General features: G+C 50.7%; 1 protein-coding gene across 20 annotated transcripts in view; it reads right to left on the bottom strand.

Moving 5' to 3' along the window:
- Positions 1-601: 601 nt before the first annotated feature.
- LOC147124899 (muscleblind-like protein 3) overlaps positions 602-22,745 on the bottom strand; it is an 834,930-nt gene continuing 812,786 nt past the window's right edge. For all 20 annotated transcript variants that reach the window (XM_085994439.1, XM_085994420.1, XM_085994428.1 and 17 more), the window contains one exon: positions 602-5,562. The gene's annotated coding sequence lies outside the window, so the exon portion shown is untranslated. The remainder of the gene's footprint in view (positions 5,563-22,745) is intronic.

Raw genomic sequence — 22,745 nt, 5'->3', positions numbered from 1 at the left:
TGGAGGTTGCATCTCATGATCTCCCGCTCTAACTGCCCCGCCCCCTGGTCACTCGGCATGTCCATCCTCGCGCACCTTCCCACGCCAATTGGAAAGTGAACAGACTCTTCATTACCTGATTGACTGACAGTCAAGAATCATCCAAACAGACTTCCCCCCCCGCTCTCCAGTAATAACTAATAAGTGAAAGTGTTGTTGACGCCCCTATGATTTTGCTCCCGGGTTTGCTCGTTGCAGTGCCCGCGAGATCAATCTTTAACTCCTGGAGACTCCAAGACAACCCTGAAGGGTTGGTAACTATATCTTGAAATAAGGTTGGGTATCCTCACCGCCCCGGTAACCATGGCGTTGCGGCTGGCACCATTTTGAAAGGGGCTCCACCACCGGCCGCCTGCCCAGAAGACAAGATCTACCCCCATGACTGCCATTAATCGCAGACACCGAAATGGTGCAGCATCATTTAAACCCACGAAGCAGTTTGGGATTGAATCTGTGCGGTTATGCAGCCTGTTTCTGCACAGACTAGTACACTCACAACAAAAACAATCTTGCATTTGTTTCACTCTGATGTCAGTGAGCGTAAAATAAATCTACACGGCTCACCATTTTAAGCACTTTATTTTTTTTTAAAAGGTCAGAAATTAAACAATGGCAATATAAGTAAAATACTGAAATATGTAGCATACAGCACATCTTATCTAAAGCACGTACAAGCACTACAGCGAGCTAATCTGGCAGCAATCTAGAGAGAAAAGAAATTCAAAGCTACTATCTTGCTTATAGCAGTTGAGGGGATGAACAGCTTCAACTTCTATGCGATTTTGGGACCTTGCTTTGATGTTCCAGTCACATCAGGTCGAGTCATTCCAATGTAATTTTTTTGCACAATTTGGGGGGGGGGGGGGGGCGGCGGGGGGGGTCTCAGATTAAGTGCGAGGTTGAAGTCATATTCTGACCCATCCCAGCCGTCACAAACACAACCCTTCACAACAGGTAACTATTTACTCCCTAGTCTGTGGACAGAGATTTCAAACCACTGGGGTTTCAGACGCAAAAAAATAAAAAACTGCCTCCTGTGCAGGACGAGCCTCGAAAGTGACAACAATCTACACATTAAATGAATAAACGCACAGGTCCCTGCTTACAGGTTTCTGCAGCAACCCACGAGCAGGGATACTCATCCCCTCAGCTACTAGGGTACAGCAGCCATGGCAACAAAATCAGTAGGCTTCCACCGTCAGATTGCATCTGTGTACAGTATTATAGAACTTGAACCTTAGAGATCAGTGTAACATGATTGTTTTTTTTTTATCTTTTGCAATTCATCTGTTTTTTTGTGTGTTTATGGTTAATTGGTTTGAATATTTTTTTTTACTGTTTCGAGCGTTTCAACAGTAGGATGGTTTCTGGCTGCTGAAGGCTTGATTCCAAACTCTAGAACTGAGTGTGTTGTTCTCATTCATTGTACAGTAAAGCTATGGCAAACTACAAAGCTTTTCTCACCAGCAAAGCGCCATCATGCTTCCAGATAAGTTTTATAGCAAAAACCGTTCCTCGTTTCTATTTTTTTTCCAAAGCCTTTAGCGATGCCGACCTTATTTACCTTAACAAACTTTTCTGTATTTAACACAGTCCTTTTTTTATTCAAAATAAGATCTGAATATTTCTTTCATTAACTATGTACATAAGTGCAAAAAAAAAGATGTGTCACACACAATCGCACACTAACAGGTCAAATCAGTTAAACTGCAGCATTCTCAGAATTTCTTTTTACAACACTGTAGCACACTTTTAACTAGTTATAAAACCCGGTTCTAAATCCATGTGTTGTAAACCTCTTTGACTGAGAAAGGGACGTACAGACACAGATTAAGGTCTCACGTACGTTTTAAGTGGAACTTTGGGTATTCACAATAGTCAAAGGATATCACTTCTCTTTGCCTGAGCGTGTCTAACTGTACCTTTTTTAAAAGTCCATGTCGATGTTCTTTTTTTAAAAATTACAAGTGAAAATTCACAAATAATTTATACAAAGGTAGCCATGTTGTAGTTTTGTTGCCACAGCAACAACTCAATATCATAATTAGTTAACAATGAATCTATCATTGTAAGAGTTACATACAAAGTTAATTTTGTTCTAAAATGTAAACTACACAAACTAGGTATGTATTGTATTAAACTTTTACCATATCCCAGTGAAGGTTAGCATTAAAATAAATGACTTTTAATGAATTAATAAATGGTTTCAAATACAAATGTTAAAACCAAACTTTTATTAACACTCCCTCAGATTTAAATCGTTAGTTCCTAATTGACTGTAATTAAAACTAAGCAATCAACATAAAAAGTAGAGAAACTACAGCAATCAGTGTTAGAAAGTGAAAAGTTTAGACTTGAGTCTTATCACTGATAGTACATTGTGTGCTGTTATGTACTTACATTTAGATTAGGCTATCGGCTCAAACCTCTATAGATTATATCGTTTAAACCATTATAGTGTCTAAGGCCTTTTACAGGCACACAGTTAAATCAAGTCAATATCTCGCTGATCCTTCTGAGAGGAATGGAACTTTTTTCTCCATAGATTTTTCGTTCTCAGCGTACAGTACTGTGAAACACACAAGGGTGAAGAAATTTAGTACTATATAGTCCTGTCAGATACACTAACAGAGGCTGCAAACTACATTAACTAAAATTCCCAGGTAGTTAATGGAACATGTGGCTGGTAACAATGACTTTGCCATTTTAACATAATCATCTCAGTCGCGCGTAAAAGCGCTGGTGTGATTACCATCGTTATCCTAGCTTTGTGTTGCACTTTTTTCGCTGTGATGGAAACGGAAGGTTAATATTAATTTTGGCCAGCCCGACTAGAAAAAAATCCCTGTTTCTGTCCTCTACCCTCTTCTTCCCACTTTCCCTCAGTGTGACCCGTTTTATCCAAGATACAGGATTTCTTGCATATCATTTGCATAAGGCTGCGAAAACTAAACAAAAGAATAGCGGAGTTCTGGATGATGTAAAATGGAGATGTTCGGGGTGGTGCGCGGACTGAGCCGGCGGGAGCCGCTGAAAGCTCGCCTGGCCCCAGGCTCCAGCCACCCAGCCCCGTGATAGCCAGCGGCCGACAACCAATAAATGATTCGGTGATGCAGGAAAATTCTTTATTTAGAGTCACAACGTGACTGTGATGAAGAATGCACACGAGCTAATGACGTTTATAGTCTGACGACTTCCTTTTTTTTCAATCAAACAAATCATTGGAATAAATCATTGCACATTTAGTATTGTTTTCTGTTTAGTGCGGTTTCAGAAATGGCGTTTTTTTTGTTGCCTGTGTTTTCATTTGCATTTGGCGACACTTAGTGCTTTGAGCTTTCGTTCCTTTTAACCCTTTTTAACCATTTCTCTTTAATCTGCCAGTGGCGCTAAAACATCTGTGGCACCTCATTAAACTACCCTAAAAATCCTCCCTCTGTCTTTTTTATCAACAAGAACCTCTGACCTTCCTTGAAATAGGAAGTTATTTTAAGTTCCAGATGCACATTCTACACACCCTTGCATGTAGGCTGGGGAATGGATGGTGGTGTGAATGACTTGGGAGGTTAAAAAATCTGATGATTTGGAGTACTGGGCCAGTTCAAAAGGATTGTTCCACTGAAGCTGGTGGACTTGTTCCGGTTGCAGACCTCTTTATATTCAGCGGCAACCTCCTCCCTGTGTCAACCCCACACACACACACACTGGTCAAACCGCGAGCGTACAGCCGCAGTGATGTCCCAACAGCTTCTGACACCAGTGGATCTCCCGAGATGGAGTCTTGAGCCTGCACCGCATTTCATGGCACCGTCTTGAATATGGCCCAGACCGAAGCCAAATTAAAGCAGATCCTCGGATCACGAGGGCCAGAATGGAGGGGAAGATGAGCTGCCTCGCAGTGTCAGTTTTAATCGACTCTCTCAACAGGATGGGGATCAGGCGGGGTCCAGTTATTCCCTTTGTTTCCAAAACTCAGACGTTTTCAAACCGCTCACCCAATGGAAAGGAATGAACATTGGGCACCCGTCCTAATTAAAATGCATTCCGCCGCTTTACTGGGCTGTAGCCTGAAGATGTCTATTCCTAGCCAATGCCACCAAAAGCAGTGCAGGGCCACAGCAACCGAGTGTCAGTCAGGCTGCCCTGTGACACAGGTCTCCATTCGGGTCTATCGTGGCGAGAGAGCACATCCCGTACCTTGACAGCAAAGCGCAGAGGTGATAGCGCGAAGCGTGGGTTTTTTGTTTTATATATAGCTTCAATGAACCAGGACCCCTTTAATACCGTCAGTACACGATATTCATTCAGCTTAGTGACGCTCACCCGGCTTTCTCTCAGGCACTGGAACACAGTGTGAAGGAAGTAGTTCTGACCAGCAATATAATGAGATAACACACAAACACGTGCAAGGCCATTCCCCAATAGCCAGACCTATTTCATCACAACAGTTCAGAAAGAAAAACAGGACAAAAATATTTGCAGTAGAAAGCATGCCAATAACAAAAAGGTCAGTCTTCTCTCCACTGTAAACTGGGTTACGAGGTCCTTAGATACAATTATTCAGTAACTTGCCAATGTGATAGATTGACTCCAGCACATATCTGTCAATTATATAAGTTAGTTGAAACATTTTTTTAAATATGTCTACACAGATAGTGATTCTTAAATAGCCTCTGTGTAAGATTTTGAATTTTCTAGATGAAGTGTTTATATAGTTTGAGTACTGCACGGCCCATTCACAGGCTCCTGATCATAGCTAGCTAATATCACAAGCGTGTGTTTCTGAAGCTTGCATCAATATTTACACTGAAGATATTGCTATACAAAACAAGTCCGTTCAATTTGGCTATATTATAAGTTTATAAAATTTGATGTTACACAGACAAGGCATAATTGGAAATCGGATACGCAATAAGGACAAGAGTTCAGTGTCACTCTCTATTTCAATTATTTTTGTCCTGTTTCTCATTAACATTCAATTTTTTTGTTTGTAATTAGGATTAAATAGGAAACGTGATGATCAAATAGGAGGCTCTTGGGGAACCTGCTCCACGAAAGACATTTCCTTAAAAACAAAACTATTTTTTATTCCAATGTAAACTTAACATTCAGTTAAGATAACACTTACATAAAAATCCAGACGGATAAACAATTTCTATTGATAATATACATTAAACCAACAGTCTTCATACGTTGAAAATGCTTTACACCATTACCATGAATTGATTATAAATGTATTACAGCAATGAGATATAGGAAGTAGTATACCTCATTTAATTACTACACATAAGTAGTGTCTAACAGGAGTATGTAAATTTACTTGACATTTTTATAGTGCTTTTTGTTTTTCTTCTTGCCATTCCCATCATTTTGGTTTTGGTTAGCATGTAGGCTGTGGTAGGCTTACTGTGGAGGTGGTAGGAGGGGGATGATGGGAGTATGTACAGAAAGGCCATGTGCAGCTCCCCAAGGAGATGTCCTGGTTCTCAACCAGCTTGCTGTTCATTATTTCAGCGTGATGTCCTGCAATAAAGCAGAAGGAAGAAAAGAAGCCAAGTTAGAGAACACAGAACAGGCAGGACTGCCCTGTTATCATCTTATCTGTCGCACTGCTGTCATTCAGTCCTCTCTGCCAAATGTTAGACTCAAACCTGATGCTTCACACTAAATACTTTAAGGCCTCATAAAGCAATGTTATCAATAGATCACAAATAACTTATCAGTTATCTTACTGCAGTAAGAAATGCCCTCACAACTCAGTCATTAACCTGACAGCTGAACTGTGAATAACCAACATTGTAAGCAGCAGCTATATCATCTCATTTTAGTAAGCTCACAAAGCTTTAGTTTTATTAAGCTATATTTAAAATCTTATGCCTATGTAGACCTCCTCTCAACCTTTTCCATTGCATTCATAATGGGAACTGCCTATGCAAATTAGTCATGCTGCAAGAGTGAAGGTGCTGCAATGCTACATTTAGAGGGACATTACAGCGTGACAACTTTACATAGGCACTTTCCATCATAAGTGTGGACATAGGAAGTTGTAATGGAAATATAAAAACTCTACATATGCCTGTTCTAGTCCCATTATCTTTGCTCTCTAATCCTACATCACCTAAAGACTACATTGGGATTGACTCCCCCTGCAATGCCACAGAAGATCAACAAGTGTATATTTATTTATGCATGTATATTTATGTTTAAAAGCAGTCCCAGTAACCCACCAGTCAGTCTCTCGCTCTCCCCCCCAGTCTCGCTCTCTCTCTCCCCCCAAGTCTCTCCCTCTCCCCAGTCTCTCTCTCTCCCCAGTCTCGCTCTCTCTCCCTGTCTCTCTCTCACTCCCTGTCTCTCTCTCCCCAGTCTCTCTCTCCCCCCAAGTCTCTCCCTCTCCCCAGTCTCTCTCTCTCCCCAGTCTCTCTCTCTCTCCCTGTCTCTCTCTCTCTCCCTGTCTCTCTCTCCCCAGTCTCTCTCTCCCCCCAAGTCTCTCCCTCTCCCCAGTCTCTCTCTCTCCTCAGTCTCTCTCTCTCTCCCTGTCTCTCTCTCTCTCCCTGTCTCTCTCTCCCCCCAGTCTCTCTCTCCCCGTCTCTCCCTCTCCCTGTCTCTCTCTCTCCCCAGTCTCTCTCTCCCCCCAAGTCTCTCCCTCTCCCTGTCTCTCTCTCTCCCCAGTCTCTCTCTCTTTCCCTAGTCACTCTCTCTCCCCCAGTCTCTCTCCCCGCCAATCTCTCTCTGCCCCATCTCACTCTCTCTCTCCCCAGTCTCTATCTCAGCCCAATCTCTCTCTCTCCCCCAGTTTCTCTCTCCCCAGTCTTTCTCTCTCTCCACCATCTCTTTCCCCTCACTCTCTCTCTCCCTTTCCCCCTCACTCTCTCTCTCTCCCCAGTCTCTCGCTCTCCCCAGTCTCTCTCTCTCTCCCCGTCTTTCTCTCTCCCCCAGTCTCTCTCTCTCCCGAGTCTCTCTCTCTCTCCCCCAGTCTCTCTCTCCCCCGTATCTTTCTCTCTCTCCCCAAGTCTCTCTCTCTCCCCCACTCTCTCTCCCCGTCTTTCTCTCTCCCCCAGTCTCTCTCTCTCCCGGGTCTCTCTCTCTCCCCCAGTCTCTCTCTCCCCCGTATCTTTCTCTCTCTCCCCCAGTTTCTCTCTCCCCCAGTCCCTCTCTCTCTCCCCCAGTCTCTCTCTTTCCCCCAGTCTCTTTTTCTCTCCCCAGTCTCTTTCTCTCTCCCCCAGTCTCTTTCTCTCTCCCCCAGTCTCTCTCTTTCCCCCAGTCTCTTTTTCTCTCCCCAGTCTCTTTCTCTCTCCCCCAGTCTCTTTCTCTCTACCCCAGTCTCTCTCTCCCCCAATCTCTCACTCTCTCTCCCCAGTCTCTCTCTCCCCCAGTCTCTCTCTCTCACCCCCAGTCTCTCTCTCCCCAGTCTCTTTTTCTCTCCCCCAGTCTCTTTCTCTCTCCCCCAGTCTCTATCAATTCAGTTCAATTCAAAATCGCTTTATTGGCATGACAAGGTACATCTTATGTTGCCAAAGCATCGAAAAACATTTATGGTTGAACACATAAACGCAGATCTATCCACACAGTGTATAAACAGATATATCCCTGAGTGTATAAATATACATTCATATAATTTGTATATACTCTTTTTTTCAGATTTAATGGTTGTCCCTCTGTTTATGGCAAGCTGTAACATAGTGTGCCGCTAAGGTTACACAATTTCTCTGTTCCCCTAGTAGGTATGGGAGTTTTTGGTCGTCATTCAAATTTCTGAATTCAGGGCATATTTTTGTGAATTTGGGGTAGAAATTCTCCCTGATGCCCTGATATTTTCCACAAGCTGTGAGGAAGTGCATCTCTGTCTCCACCACTCCCTGACTGCAGTGAGAGCATATCCTGTCCTCTCTTGGCAGCCGGGTCTGCCTGTGTCTCCCCATCTCTCACGCTCTCTCCCCAGTCTCTGTCCCCCAGTCTCTCTCTCTCACCCCAGTCTCTCTATCTCCCAACCCCCAAGCTCTCTCTCTCACTATTTCCCCCCAGGCTCTCTCTCCCCCAGTCTCTCTCTCTCCCTCTCTATCTCTCGCCCCCACCCCCAGTCTCTCTCCCTCCCCCCAGTCTCTCTCTCTCTCCCCCCAGGCTGTCTCTCCCCCCAGTCTCTCTCTCCCCCCAAGTCTGCCCCTCTCTCCCCCAGTCTCTCTCTCTCTCCCCCCAGGCTGTCTCTCCCCCCAGTCTCTCTCTCCCCCCAAGTCTGCCCCTCTCTCCCCCAGTCTCTCTCTCTCTCCCCCCCAGTCTTTTGCTCGCTCTCTCCCCAGTCTCTCTCTCTCTCCCCAGTCTCTCTCACTCTCCCCCGCAGTCTCTCTCTCCCCGTCTCTCTCTTTTCCAGTCACTCCCTCTCCCTCAGTCTCTGTCTCCCCCAGTCTCTCTCTCCCCCAGTCTCTCTCTCTCTCCCCCAGTCTCTCTCTCTCTCCCCCCACAGTCTCTCGCTCATTTTCTCCCCCAGTCTCTCGTTCTCTCTCCCCCAGTCTCTCTCTCTCCCCCAGTCTCTCTCTCTCCCCCAGTCTCTCTCTCTCCCCAGTCTCTCACTCTCTCCCCAGTCTCTCACTCTCTCTCCCCAGTCTCTGACTCTCTCTCCCCAGTCTCTGACTCTCTCTCCCCAGTCTCTCTCTCTCTCCACAGTCTCACTCTCTCTCTCTCCCTGTCTCTCTCTCTCACCCCAGTCTCTCTCTCACCCCCAGTCTCTCTCTCTCCCCCCAGTCTCTCTCTCTCACCCCCAGTCTCGCTCTCTCTCCCCAGTCTCTTTTTCTCTCCCCCAGTCTCTCTCTCTCTCTCCCCAGGCTCTCTCTCCCCCAGTCTCTCTCTCTCCCTCTCTCGCTCTCCCCCCACTCTCTCTCTCTCCCCCAGTCTCTCTCTCTCTCTCCCCAGGCTCTCTCTCCCCCTACTCTCTCTCTCTCCCCGAATCTCTCTCTCTCCCCCCAAGTCTGCCCCTCCCTCCCCCAATCTCTCTCTCTCTCCCCAGTCTCTCTCTCTCTCCCCCAGTCTCTCTCTCCCCATCTCTCTCTTTCCCAGTCACTCTCTCTCCCTCAGTCTCTGTCTCCCCCAGTCTCTCTCCCCCCCAGACTCTCTCTCTCCCTCAATCTCTCTTTCTCCCCCCAAGTCTGCCCCCTCTCCCCCAGTCTCTTTCTCTCTCCCCAGTCTCTCGCTCGCTCTCTCCCCGTCTCTCTCTCTCTCCCCCAGTCTCTAACCCCCATCTCTCTCTCTCCCCCCAGTATCCCTCTCTCCCCAGTCCCTCACTCTCTCTCCCCACTCGCTCACTCTCTCTCCCCAGTCTCTCTCTCTCTCCACCAGTCTCTCTCTCTCACCCCCAGACTCTCTCTCTCTCCCCCAGTTTCTCTCTCCCAGTCTTTCATTCTCTCTCTCCACCCCCCAGACTCCCTCTACCGCCCCCAGTCTCTCCCTCTCCCTTTCTCTCTCCCCAGGCTCTCTCTCTCTCTCACCCAGTCTCTCATTCTCGCTCTCTCCCCCAGTCTCTCATTCTCTCTCTCCCCCCACAGCCTCTCTCTCCCCCCCCCAGGTCTCCCTCTCTCACTCTGTCCCCAGGCTCTCTCTCTCTCTCTCCCCAGGCTCTCTCTCCTCCAGTCTCTCTCTCACTCCCCCCCAGTCTCTCTCTCTCCCCCTAGTCTCTTTCTTCACAGGCTCTCTCTCCCCCCAGTCTCTTTATCCCCCCCAATCTCTCTCTCTCCCCCCAAGTCTGCCCCCCTCTCCCCCAGTCTCTCTCTCTCTCTCCCCCAGTCTCTCTCTCGCTCTCTCCCCCCAGTCTCTCTCTGCCCCCAGTCTCTCACTCCACCCATCTCTCTCTCCCCCAATCTCTCACTCTCTCTCCCCAGTCTCTCTCTCCCCAGTCTCTCTCTCTCACCCGCAGTCTCTTTTTATCTCCCCTAGTCTCTTTCTCTCTCCCCCAGTCTCTCTCTCTCCCCCATTCTCTCTCTCGCTCTCTCCCCAGTCTCTCTCTCCCCCCCAGTCCCTCACTCCCCCGTCTCTCTCTCTCCCCCCAGTCTCTCTCTCTCCCCCAGTATCTCTCTCCCCCCCCAGTCTCTCTATACCCCATCTCACTCTCTCTCCCCCCAGTCTCTATCTCTCCCCAGCCTCTCTCTCTCCCCCCAGTCTCTCTCTCCCCCAAGCCTCTCTCTCTCCCCCCAGTCTCTCTCTCCCCCAGTCTCTCTCTCCCCATCTCTCCCTCTCCCTTTCTCTCTGCCCAGTCTCTCATTCTCTCTCTCTCTCACCCAGGCTCATTCTCTCTCTCACCCCCCAGACTCTCTCTACCCCCTCCCCAGTCTCTCTCTCTCTTTCCAGGCTCTCTCTCCCCAGTCTCTCTCTCTCTCTCTCTCTCCCCCCAGTCTCTCTCTCTCCCCCTCATCTCTCTCTCTCTCTCTCTCTCTCCCCAGGCTCTCTCTCCCCCCATGTCTGCCCCCCTCTCCCCCAGTCTCTCTCTCTCCCCAGTCTCTCTCTCGCTCTCTCCCCCATCTCTCTCTACCCCCAGTCTCTCACTCCCCTCGTCTCTCTCTCTCCCCCGTCTCGCTTTCCCCCAGTATCTCTCTCCCTCCCCCAGTCTCTCTCTCTACCCCATCTCACTCTCTCTCCCCGCAGTCTCTATCTCTCCCCCAGTCTCTCTCTCTCCCCGTCTCTTTCTCCAATTCCAATTCCAATTTCCAATTCAAATGCTTTATTGGCATGAAAGTTTACAGAGAACCATATTGCCAAAGCTTACATAGCAAAAAGGTACAGTTTTCCAACATTCTGTAGGTGTCAATCGATTTGACATTTGTTGGGTACATACAATATTACTTTTAAACAATATTAATTTTAAACAGTCTTTGTACTTCATTTGGTACGTTCAATATTAATTTTAAACAGTCTTAATTTTAAACAGTCCTCAGGTTGTGACATGTTGTTACATATTTGGCCCCAAGGTATGGTCTCTCTCTCTCTCCCCCAGTCTCTCTCTCTCTCCCCCTCACCCTCTCTCAATTCAATTCAATTCAATTCAAATCGCTTTATTGGCATGACAAGGTACATCTTATGTTGCCAAAGCATCGAAGAACATTCATGGTTGTACACAAAAATACAGATCTATCCATACAGTGTATAAACAGATATATCCCTGACTGTATAAATATACATTCATATAATTTGTATATACTCTTTTTTTATATTTAGTGGTTGTCCCTCTGTTTATGGCAAGCTGTAACATAGTGTGCCGCTAAGGTTACACAATACACAACTCTCTCCATCTCCTCCACACTCTCTCTCTTCCCCTCATTCTCCCTCTCTCCCCAGTCTCTCTCTCTCTCCCCAGTCTCTCTCTCTCTCTCTCCCCAGTCTCTCTCTCTCCCCCAGTCTCTTTCTGATGAAGGGTCCCAGACCTGAAACGTTAACTCTGTTTCTCTCTCCACGGAGGCTCTCTCTATCTCTCTCTCACTCCACCCCCAGTCTCTCTCTCTCTTTCCCCAGGCTCTCTCTCTCCCCCCCAGTCTCTCTTTCTCTCTCCCCTACTCTCTCTCTCTCCGCAAGTCTGCCCTTCCCTCCCCCAGTCTCTCTCTCTCCCCCCAGTCTCTCTCTTTCCACCCCCAGTCTCTTGCTCACTCTCCCCAGTCTCTCTCTCTCTCTCCCCCGACTCTCTCTCTCCCCTCCAGTCTCCCTCTCTCCCCCCAGTCTCTCTCCCCATCTCTCTTTCCCAGTCGCTCTCTCTCCCCAGTCTCTCTCTCCCCCGTCTCTCTCTCTCTCCCCGTCTCTCTCTCTCTCTCCCCAGTCTCTTCTCTCTCCCCCAGTCTCTTTCTCACTTCCCCAGTCTCTCTCTCTCTCCCAGTCTCTCTCTCTCCATAGTCTCTCACTCTCTCTCCCCAGTCTCTCACTCTCTCTCCCAGTCTCTCTCTCTCTCCCAGTCTCTCTCTCTCCATAGTCTCTCACTCTCTCTCCCCAGTCTCTCACTCTCTCTCCCAGTCTCTCTCTCTCTCTCCCCCAGTCTCTCATTCTCTCTCTCTCCCTCCCTCCAGACTCTCATTCCCCCACCCCCCCAGTCTCTCTCTCACTCTCTCTCTCCCCAGGCTCTCTCTCTCACTCTCTCGCTCCCTCCCCCAGTCTCTCAATTTCTCTCCCCAGTCTCTCTCTCTCCCCCAATCTCTCTCTCTCTCTCTCCCCCAGTCTCTCTCTCTTTCTCCCCCAGTCTCTCAATTTCTCTCCCCACCCCCATACTCTACCCATCCCACCCCCAGGCTCTCTCTCTCTCTCTCTCTATCTCCCCAGGCTCTCTCTCTCTCCCCAGGCACTCTCTCCCCCAGTCTCTCTCTCTCTCTCTCCTCCCAGTCTCTCTCTCTCCCCCCAGTCTCTCTCTCTCTCTCCCCAGTCTCTCTCTCTCTCCCCAGGCTCTCTCTCCCCCCCAGTCTCTCTCTCTCTCTCTCCCCCAATCTCTCTCTCTCCCCCCAGGTCTGCCACTCTTTCCCCCAGTCTCTCTCTCTCTCCCCCCAGTCTCTCGCTCGCTCTCTCCCCCAGTCTCTCTCTCTCTCCCCCAGTCTCTCTCTCTCTCCCCCCAGTCTCTCGCTCGCTCTCTCCCCCAGTCTCTCTCTCTCTCCCCCAGTCTCTCTCTCTCTCTCCCCCAGTCTCTCTCTCTCTCTCCCCCAGTCTTTCTCTCTCTCTCTCCCCCCCACCACCCCAGACTCTCTCTCCCCCCCCAGACTCTCTCTCTCTCTCTCTCCCCCTCCCCAGGCTCTCTCTCTCTCCGCAGGCTCGCTCTCTCTCTCTCTCCCCAGGCTCTCTCTCTCTCCCCCCAGGCTCTCTTTCTCTCCCCAGGCTCTCTTTCTCTCCCCAGGCTCTCTCTCTCCCCCAAACTCTGTCTCTCCCCCCAAGTCTGCCCCTCTCTCCCCCAGTCTCTCTCTCTCTCTGCCCCCCAGTCACTCTCTCCCCCCAGTCTCTCTCTCCCCCCAGTCTCTCTCTTTCCCAGTCGCCCTCTCTCCCCCAATCTCTCTCCCCCAGTCTCTCTCTCCGCCAGTCTATCTCTCCTCCAGTCTCTCTCTCTCTCTCCCCTAGTCTCTCTCTCTCTCAATCCCCAGTCTCTCTCTCTCTCTCCCCCAGTCTCTCTCACTCCCCCCACCTGTCACTCTCTCCCCCAGCCTCTCACTTTCCCCCGTCTCTCTGTCTCTTTCCCAGTCCCTCTCTCTCTTTCCCAGTCTCTCTCTCTCCCCCAGTCTCTCTCACTCCCCCCGTCCCTCACTCTCCCCAGTCTCTCTCTCTCTCCCCCGTCTCTCTCTATTCCCCAGCCTCTCCCTCCCTCTCCCCAGTCTCTCTCTTTCCCCATCTTTCTCTTTCCCCGTCTCTCTCTCTCCCATCTCTCTCTCTCTCTCTCCCATCTCACTCTCTCTCTCCCGTCTCTCTCTCTCTCCCGTCTCTCTCTCTCTCCCGTCTCTCTCTCTCTCCCATCTCTCTTTCTCTCTCCCATCTCTCTCTCTCTCTCCCGTCTCTCTCCCGGCTCTCCCTCTCTCTCCCATCTCTCCTTCTCTCCCAGTCTCTCCCTCTCTCCCAGTCTCTCCCTCTCTCCCCCCCAGCCTCTCTCTCTCCACTGTCTCTCTCTCTTTCCCCGTCTCTCTTTCTCTCCCCAGTCTCTCGCTCTCTCCCCAGTCTCTCGCTCTCTCCCCGTCTCTCTCTCTCTCCCAGTCTCGCTCTCACATTCCCCCAATCTCTCTCTCTCTCTCCCCCAAGTCTCTCTCTCCTCTAATCTCTCTCGCTCTCCCCCCCATTTTGCCCTCTCTCTTCCACCAATCTCACACTCTCTCTCCCCCAGACTCTCTCTCCCCCAAGTCTCTCGCTTTTCCCCCAGTTTCTCTCTCTCCCCCAGTCTCTCTCTCTCTCCCCCAGTCTCTCTCCCCCATCTCACTCTCTCTCCCCCAGTCTTTAGCTCTCCCCAATCTCTCTCTCTCCCCCAGTCTCTCTCTCTCCCCCTCACCTTCTCTGTCCCTCTCCCCCTCACTCTCTCTCTCTCTCTCCTCCAGTCTCTCTCTCTCTCCCCCAGTCTCTCTCTCTCTCCCATCTCTCCCTCTCTCTCCCATCTCAGTGTGTCCGTGACAACCATGTGTGCAGGAAGTGTGTCCAGCTGCAGCTACTGGCAGACCGCATTGCGGCGCTAGAGCTGCAATTGGATACATACTGGACCATTTGCAATGCTGAGGACGTCGTGGACATCACGTTTAAGCAGTTGGTCACACCGCAGGCAAAGGTTGCACAGGCAGAAAGGGAAGGGGTGACCAACAGACAGAGTAGTAGGCGCAGGCAGGTAGTGCAGGAGTCCCCTGTGGACATCCCCCTCTCAAACAGATATACCACTTTGAATACTGTGGAGGGGGATGGCTTATCAGAGGAAGGCAGCAGCAGCCAACTTCCTGGCACCAGGAGTGGCTCTGCTGCACAGGATGGGAGGAAAAAGAGGGGTTGAGCTATAGTAGTAGGGGATTCTATTGTAAGGGGAATAGATGGACGTTTCTGCGGCCGCAAACGAGACTCAGGATGGTGTGTTGCCTCCCTGGTGCAAGGGTCAAGGATGTCTCAGAGTGGCTGCAGAACATTTTGGAAGGGGCGGGTGAACAGCCAGTTGTCGTGGTGCATATAGGTACCAACGATATAGGTAAAAAATGGGATGAGGTCCTAAAAGCTGAACATCGGGAGTTAGGAGGTAAATTAAAAAATAGGACCTCAAAGATAGTAATCTCAGGATTGCTACCAGTGCCACGTGCTAGTCAGAGTAGAAATAGAAGGATATTTCTGATGAATAAGTGGCTAGAGGAATGGTGCAAGGGGGAGGGATTCAAATTCCTGGGACATTGGAACCAGTTCTGGGGGAGGTGGGACCAGTAAAAACCGGACGGTCTGCACCTGGGCGGGGCCGGGACCGATGTCCTAGGGGGAGTGTTTGCTGGTGCTCTGGGGGAGGGTTTAAACTAAAATGGCAGGGGGTTGGGAACCTGAGCAGGGAGACAGAGGAAAGGGAAACAAGGATAAAAGCAAAAGATAGGAAGGAGAAAAAAATAAGTGGCAGTCAGAGAAATCAACGGTTTAAATCAAATATGCCCACAGTAAATAATAATTCTAATAGGTCTAAGAGCGTTAAAAAAACAAGCCTGAAGGCTTTGTGTCTTAATGCGAGGAGCATTCGTAATAAGGTGGATGAATTAGCTGCGCAAATAGAGGTAAACGAATATGATTTGATTGGGATTACGGAAACATGGCTCCAGGGTGGCCAAGGTTGGGAACTCAACATGCAGGGGTATTCAATATTCAGGAAAGATAGGCAAAAAGGAAAGGGAGGTGGGGTAGCATTGCTGGTTAAAGAGGGGATTAACACCATTGTAAGGAAGGATATTAGCTCTGATGATGTGGAATCTGTATGGGTAGAACTGAGAAATACCAAGAGGCAGAAAACGTTAGTGGGAGTGGTTTATAGACCTCCAAACAGTAAGGCGGAGGTTGGGGATGGCATTAAAAGAGAAATTAAAGAAGCGTGCAATAAGGGCACAGCAGTCATCATGGGTGACTTTAATCTACATATAGATTGGGCTAACCAAATTAGTAACAATACTGTGGAGGAGGAATTCCTGGAGTGTTTACGGGATGGTCTCCTGGACCAATATGTCGAGGAACCAATCAGATATCAGGCCATCTTAGACTAAGTATTATGTAATGAGAAAGGATTAATTAGCAATCGTGTTGTATGAGGCCCCTTGGGTCGGAGCGATCATAATATGAAAGAATTCTTCATTAAGATGGAAAGTGAATTAGTTGACTCAGAGACTAGGGTCCTCAATTTAAATAAAGGAAACTACGATGGTATGAGGTGCGAGTTGGGTAGGATTGATTGGGGAATGTCACTCAAAGGGTTGACGGTGGATAGGCAATGGCAAACATTCAAAGACTGCATGGATGAACTATAGAATTTGTTCATCTCAGTTTGGCATAAAAATAAAACAAAAAAGGTGACTTAACCGTGGCTAACAAGGGAAATTAGGGATAGCCTAAGATCCAAGGTGAGGACATATAAATTGGCCAGAAAAAGCAGTAAACCTGAGGATTGGAAGCAGTTTTGGATTCAACAAAGGAGGACAAAGGGATTAATTAAGAAGGGGGAAATAGAATATGAGAGTAAGCTTTCAGGGAACATATAAACTGACTGTAAATACTTTTATAGATATGTGAAGAGAAAAAGATTGGTGAAGTCAAGCATAGGTTCCTTGCAGTCAGAATCAGGGGAATTTATAATGGGGAACAAAGAAATGGCAGACCAATTAAATACACATTTTGGTTCTGTCTTCACAAAGGAGGACACAAATAACCTCCCAGAGATGTCGGGGTATAGGGTCTGATGAAAGGGAGGAACTGAAAGAAATCAGTATTTGTAGGGAAATGGTGTTAGGGAAATTGACGGGATTGAAGGCCGATAAATCCCCAGGGCCTGATAATCTACATCCTAGGGTACTTAAGGAAGTGGCCCTAGAAATAGTAGATGCATTGCTGATCATCTTCCAACATTCGATGGAATCTGGAACAGTACCCATGGATTGGAGGGTAGCTAATGTTACCCCACTATTCAAAAAAGGTGGTAGAGAGAAAACGGGGAATTACAAGCCTGACATCGGTCGTGGGGAAAATGCTAGAGTCCATTATAAAAGATGTAATAGCAGAGCACTTGGAAAACAGTGACAGGATCAGACAAAGTCAACATTGATTTACAAAAGGTAAATTGTGCTTGACTAATCTACTGGAATTTTTTGAGGGTGTAACTGGTAAATAGATAACGGAGAACCAGTGGATGTGATGTATTTGGACTTTCAAAAGGCTTTCGATAAGGTCCTGCATAAGAGATTAGCGGGTAAAGTTAAGGCACATGGGATTGGGGGCAAGGTATTGACTTGGATAGAGAACTGGTTGGCAGACAGAAATCAAAGAGCTGGAATAAACGGGTCTTTTTCCGAGTGGCAGGCAGTGACTAGTGGGGTACCGCAGGGATTGGTCCTTGGACCCCAGCTATTCACAATATATATTAATGATCTAGACAAAGGAACTAGATGTAATATCTCCAAGTTTGCAGATGACACAAAGCTGGGTGGTTGTGTGTGCTGTGAGGAGGATGTCGAGAAACTCCAGTATGATTTGGACAGAGGTGGGTGAATGGGCAGATGCATGGCAGATGCAATATAACGTGGATAAATGCGAGGTTATCCACTTTGGTGTCAAAAACAGGACGGCAGATTATTATCTGAATGGCAATAGATTGGGAGAAGGGGAAGTGCAACGAGACCTGGGTGTCCTTGTGCACCAGTCGCTGAAGGTAAGCATGCAGGTGCAGCAGGCAGTTAAGAAGGCAAATGGTATGTTGGCCTTTGTAGCGAGAGGGTTTGAGTACAGGAACAAGGATGTCTTGCTGCAGTTGTACAGGGCCTTGGTGAGACCACATCTTGAGTATTGTGTGCAGTTTTGGTCGCCTTATCTGAGGAAGGATGTTCTTGCCATGGAAGGAGTTCAGCGAAGATTCACCAGGCTGATACCTGGGATGGCAGGAATGATGTATGAGGAGAGATTGGGTCGATTGGGCTTATACTCGCTGGAGTTTAGAAGAATGAGAGGGGATCTCATTGAAACTTATAAAATTCTGACAGGAGTGCACAGACTAGATGCAGGAAGGATGTTCCCGATGGTCGGGGATTTCAGAACCAGGGGTCACAGTCTAAGGATAAGGGGTAAGCCATATAGGACAGAAATGAGGAGGAATTTCTTCACCCAGAGAGTGGTAAACCTGTGGAATTCTCTACCACAGAAGGCAGTAGAGGCCAATTCATTAAATATATTCAAGAAGGAGTTGGATATATTTCTTAAGGCTAAAAGGATCAAGGAATATGGGGAGAAAGCAGGGACAGGGTACTGAATTTGCATGATCAGCCATGATCGCATTGAATGGCGGAGCAGGCTCGAGGGGCCGAATGGCCTACTCCTGCTCCTATCTACTATGTTTCTATGTTTGTCTCTCTCCCCCAGTCTCTCTCTCTCCCCCAGTCTCTCTCTCTCTCCCGTCTCTCTCTCTCTCCCCCAGTCTCTTTCTCTCTCCCCCAGTCTCTCTCTCTCTCCCCCAGTCTCTCATTCTCTCTCTCCCCCCCCCGCAGACTCTCTCCACCCACACCCCACCACCCCCCCCCCACCCAGTCTCTGTCTCTGTCTCTCTCTCTCTCTCTCTCTCCCTCCCCAGGCTCTCACTCTCTCTCTCTCTCTCCCCAGAGTCTCTCGTTCTCCCCCAATCTTTCTCTCTCCTCCCATGTCTGCCCCCTCTCCCCCCCGTCTCTCACGCCCCCGTTTCTCACTCTCCCTCAGTCTCTCGCTCTCCCCCCAGTCTCTCTCTCCCTCCCCAAGTCTCTCTCTCCCCCATCTCACCCTCTCTCCCCCCAGTCTCTATTTCTCCCTGTCTCTCTCTCTCTCCCCAGTCTCTCGCTCTCCCGCAGTCTCTCTCTCTCCCCCAGTCTCTCTCTCTCCCCTCACTCTCTCTCTCCCTTTCCCCCTCACTCTCTCTCCCCCTCTCTCTCTCTCTCCCCCTCTCTCTCTCCCCAGTTTCTCTCTCTCCCCCAGTCTCTCTCTCTCCCTGTCTCTCTCTCTCTCCCCCAGTCTCTCTCTCTCTCTCCCCCAGTTTCTCTCTCACTCCTGTCTCTTTCTCTCTCTTCCCCAGTCTCTCTCTCTCTGCAGTCTCTCTCTCCCCCCATTCTCCCTCTCTCCCCAGTCTCACTCTCTCCCCCAGTCTCTTTCTCTCTCCCCAGTCTCTTTCTCTCTCCCCCAGTCTCTTTCTCTCTCCCACAGTCTCTCTCTCCCCCAGTCTCTCAGTCTTTCTCCCCACTCTCTCTCTCTCTCCCAGTCTCTCTCTCTCACCCCCAGTCTCTCTCTCTCTCCTCCAGTCTCTTTCTCTCTCCCCCAGTCTCTTTCTCTCTCCCCCAGTCTCTATCTCGCTCAGTCTCACAGTCTTTCTCCCCAGTCTCTCTCACTCTCCCCCCAGTTTCTCTCTCTCTCTCCCCCCCAGGCTCTCTCTCTCCCTGTCTCTCTCTCCCCCCAGTCTCTCTCTCTCTCCTACCAGTCTCTCTCTCCCCCGAGTCTCTCTCTCTCCCCCAATCTCTCTCTCCCCCAGTCTGCCTCTCTCTCCCCCAGTCTCTCTCTCGCTCTCCCTCCAGTCTCTTGCTCGCTCTCTCTCCCAGTCTCTCTCTCTCCCTCCCCCAGTTTCTCTCTCTCCCCAGTCTCTCTCTCCCCCCCAATCTCTCTGTCTCCCCCCCAGTCTCTCTCTCTCCATCTCTCGCTCGCTCTCTCCCCCAGTCTCTCTCTCCACCAGTCTCTCTCTCCCCAGTCTCTCATTCTCTCTCCACAGTCTCGCACTCTCTCCCCAGTCTCTCTCTCTCCAGTCTCTCATTCTCTCTCCCCAGTCTCGCACTCTCTCCCCAGTCTCTCTCTCTCTCTCCCAGTCTCTCTCTCACCCAGTCTCTCTCACTCACCCACAGTCTCTCTATCTCTCCCGCAGTCTCCCTTGCTGCCTCTCTCCCCCAGTCTCTCATTCTCTCTCTCTCCACCCCCCAGACTCTCACCGCGCCCCCCAGTCTCTCTCTCTCTCTCCCCAGGCTCTCTCTCTCTCTCTCCCCCAGTCTCTCACTTTCTCTCACCAGTCTCACTCTTTCCCCCAGTCTCTCTCTCTCTCCCCCAGTCTCACATTCTCTCTCTCCCCCCCTCCCAAACTCTCCCCCCCTCCCCAGTCTCTCTCTCTCTCTCTCTCCCCAGGCTCTCGCTTTCTCTCTCTCTCCCCCCCACCCCCCCACCCCGCCCGGCTCTCTCTCTCTCTCTCTCCCCCAGTCTCTCTCTCTCCACAGGCTCGCTCTCTCTCTCTCTCCAGGCTCTCTTTCTCTCCCCAGGCTCCCTCTCCCCCAGTCTCTCTCTCTCTCTCTCTCGCCCAGTCTCTCTCTCTCCCCCCAGTCTCCCTCTCTCCCTCCCCAGTCTCTCTCTCTCTCCCCCAGTCTCTCTCTCTCTCTGCTCCCAGTCTCTCTCTCCCCCAGTCTCTCTCTCCCCCAGTCTCTCTCATTCCCAGTCGCTCTCTCCCCCAGTATCTCTCTCCCCCAGACTCTCTCCCCCCCAATCTCTGTCTCTCCCCACAAGTCTGCCCCTCTCTCCACCTGTCTCTCTCTCCCCAGTCTCTCACTTGCTCTCTCCTCCAGTCTCTCTCCCCCAGTCTCTCTCTCTCTCTGCCCCCAGTCTCTCTCTCCCCCCAGTCTCTCTCTCCCCAAAATCTCTCTCTCCCCCAGTCTCTCTCTCCGCCCCAGTCACTCTCTCTCTCTCTCTCTCTCTCCCTCCCATTTCTCTCTCTCTCCACCCCAGTCTCTCGCTCGCTCTCTCCCCCAGTCTCTCTCTCTCTCTCTCCCCCACTCTCTTTCTCTCCCCCAGTTTCTTTCTCTCTCCCCAGTCTCTTTCTCTCTCCCCCAGTCTCTCTCTCCCCCAGTCTCTCTCTCTCTCCAGTCTCTCTCTCTCTCACTCCCAGTCTCTCTCTCTCTCCCCCAGTTTCTCTTGCTCTCTCTCCCCAGTCTCTCATTCTCTCTCTCCCCCCCCCCAGACTCTCTCACCCTCCTCCCCCAGTCTCTCTCTCTCCCCAGGCTCTCTCTGTCTCCCCCAGTCTCTCTTGCTCTCTCTCCCCAGTCTCTCATTCTCTCTCTCCCCCCCCCAGACTCTCTCACCCTCCTCCCCCAGTCTCTCTCTCTCCCCAGGCTCTCTCTCTCTCTCTCCCCACCCCCCCCCCCCAGGCTCTCTCTCTCTCTCTCTCCCCAGGCTCTCTCTCTCCGCCCAGTCTCTCTCTCTCTCTCCCCAGGTCACTCCCCCCCCCCAGTCTCTCTCTCTCCGCCCAGTCTCTCTCTCTCTCTCCCCAGGCTCACTCCCCCACCGCCCCCCGCAGTCTCTCTCTCTCCGCCCAGTTTCTCTCTCTCTCTCCCCAGGCTCTCTCTCTCTCTCTCACCCCCCTCCCCCAACAGGCTCTCTCTCTCTCTCTCTCCCCAGGCTCTCTCTCTCTCTCTCTCCCCCGTCCCCCAACAGGCTCTCTCTCTCTCTCTCTCCCCAGGCTCTCTCTCTCTCTCTCTCCCCCCCCTCCCCCAACAGGTTCTCTCTCTCTCTCTCTCTCCCAAGGCTCACTCTCTCCGCCCAGTCTCTCTCTCTCTCTCCCCAGGCTCACTCCCCCCCCCAGTCTCTCTCTCTCCCCCAGTCCCTCTCTCTCCCCCCAGTCTCTCGCTCTCTTTCCCCCCGTCTCTCTCTCCCCCCCAGTCTCTCTCTCTCTCCCCAGGCTCTCTCTCTCTCCCCAGGCTCTCTCTCTCTCCCAATCCCTGTCTCTCCCCCCAAGTCTGCCCCTCTCTCCCCCTGTCTCTCTCTCCCCATCTCTCGCTTGCTCTCTCCCCCCAGTCTCTCTCTCTCTCCCCCAGGCTCTCTCTCTCTCTCCCCCCCAGGTTCTCTCTCTCTCTCCCCCCAGTCTCTCTCTGCCCCCAGTCTCTCTCTCCCCCCAGTCTCTCTCTCCCCCCAGTCTCTCTCTCCCCCCAGTCTCTCTCTCCCCCAGACTCTCTCTCCCCCAGTCTCTCTCTCCCCAGTCTCTCGCTTGCTCTCTCCCCCAGTCCCTCTCTCTCTCCCCAGTCCCTCTCTCTCCCCCAGTCTCTCGCTCTCTTTCCCCCCCGTCTCTCTTTCTCCCCCCGTCTCTCTCTCCCCCCAGTCTCTCGCTCGCTCTCTCCCAAAGTCTCTCTCTCTCGCTGTCTCTCTCTCTCACCCCCAGTCTCTCTCTCTCCCACAGTCTCTCTTTCTCTCTCCCCCCCACCACCCCCCAGCCTCTCACTGCCCCCCCCCCCAGACTCTCTCTCTCTCTCCCCAGGCTCTCTCTCCCCCAGTCTCTCTCTCTCCCCCCCCCAGTCTCTCTCTCCCCAGTCTCTCGCTTGCTCTCTCCCCCAGTCTCTCTCTCTCCCCAGTCTCTCTCTCTATCTGCCCGCAGTCTCTCCCTCCCCCCCAGTCTCTCTCTCCCCCCAGTTTCTCTCACCCCCCGGTCTCTTTCTCTCACCCCCCCCCCAGTTTCTCTCTCTCCCCCCCCACCACTGTCTCTCGCTCGCTCTCTCTCCCAGTCTCTCTCTCTCCCCCAGTCTCTTTCTCTCTCCCCCAGTCTCTTTCTCTCTTCCCTAGTCTCTCTCTCCCCAGTCTCTCTCTCTCCCCAGCCCCTCACTCTCTCTCCCCAGTCTCTGACTCTCTCTCCCCAGTCTCACTCTCTCTCTCCCAGTCTCTCTCTCACCCAGTCTCTCTCTCTCTCACCCCCAGTGTCTCTCTCTTCCCCCAGTCTCTCTCTCCCAGTCTCTCTCTCCCAGTCTCTCTCTCCCAGTCTCTCTCTCCCAGTCTCTCTCTCTCCCCAGGCTCTCTCTCTCTCTCCCCCCCAGTTTCTCTCTCTCTCCCCCAGTCTCTCTTGCTCTCTCTCCCCCAGTCTCTCATTCTCTCTCTCTCCCCCCGCCCAGACTCTCACCTCCCCCCCAGCCTCTCTCTCTCTCTCTCCCCAGGCTCTCTCTCCCCCAGTCTCTTACTTTCTCTCCCCAGTCTCTCTCTTTCCCCCAGCCTCTCTCTCTCTCTCTCCCCAGGCTCTCTCTCCCCCAGTCTCTTACTTTCTC

This window comes from Somniosus microcephalus, chromosome 1, assembly GCF_052327205.1.
Source record: "Somniosus microcephalus isolate GS21.2 chromosome 1, FLI_Smic_1.0, whole genome shotgun sequence".
Taxonomy (NCBI): domain Eukaryota; kingdom Metazoa; phylum Chordata; class Chondrichthyes; order Squaliformes; family Somniosidae; genus Somniosus; species Somniosus microcephalus.
The sequence above is the reverse complement of the archived record's forward strand: the minus strand, read 5'-3'. Positions and strand labels throughout refer to the sequence as shown.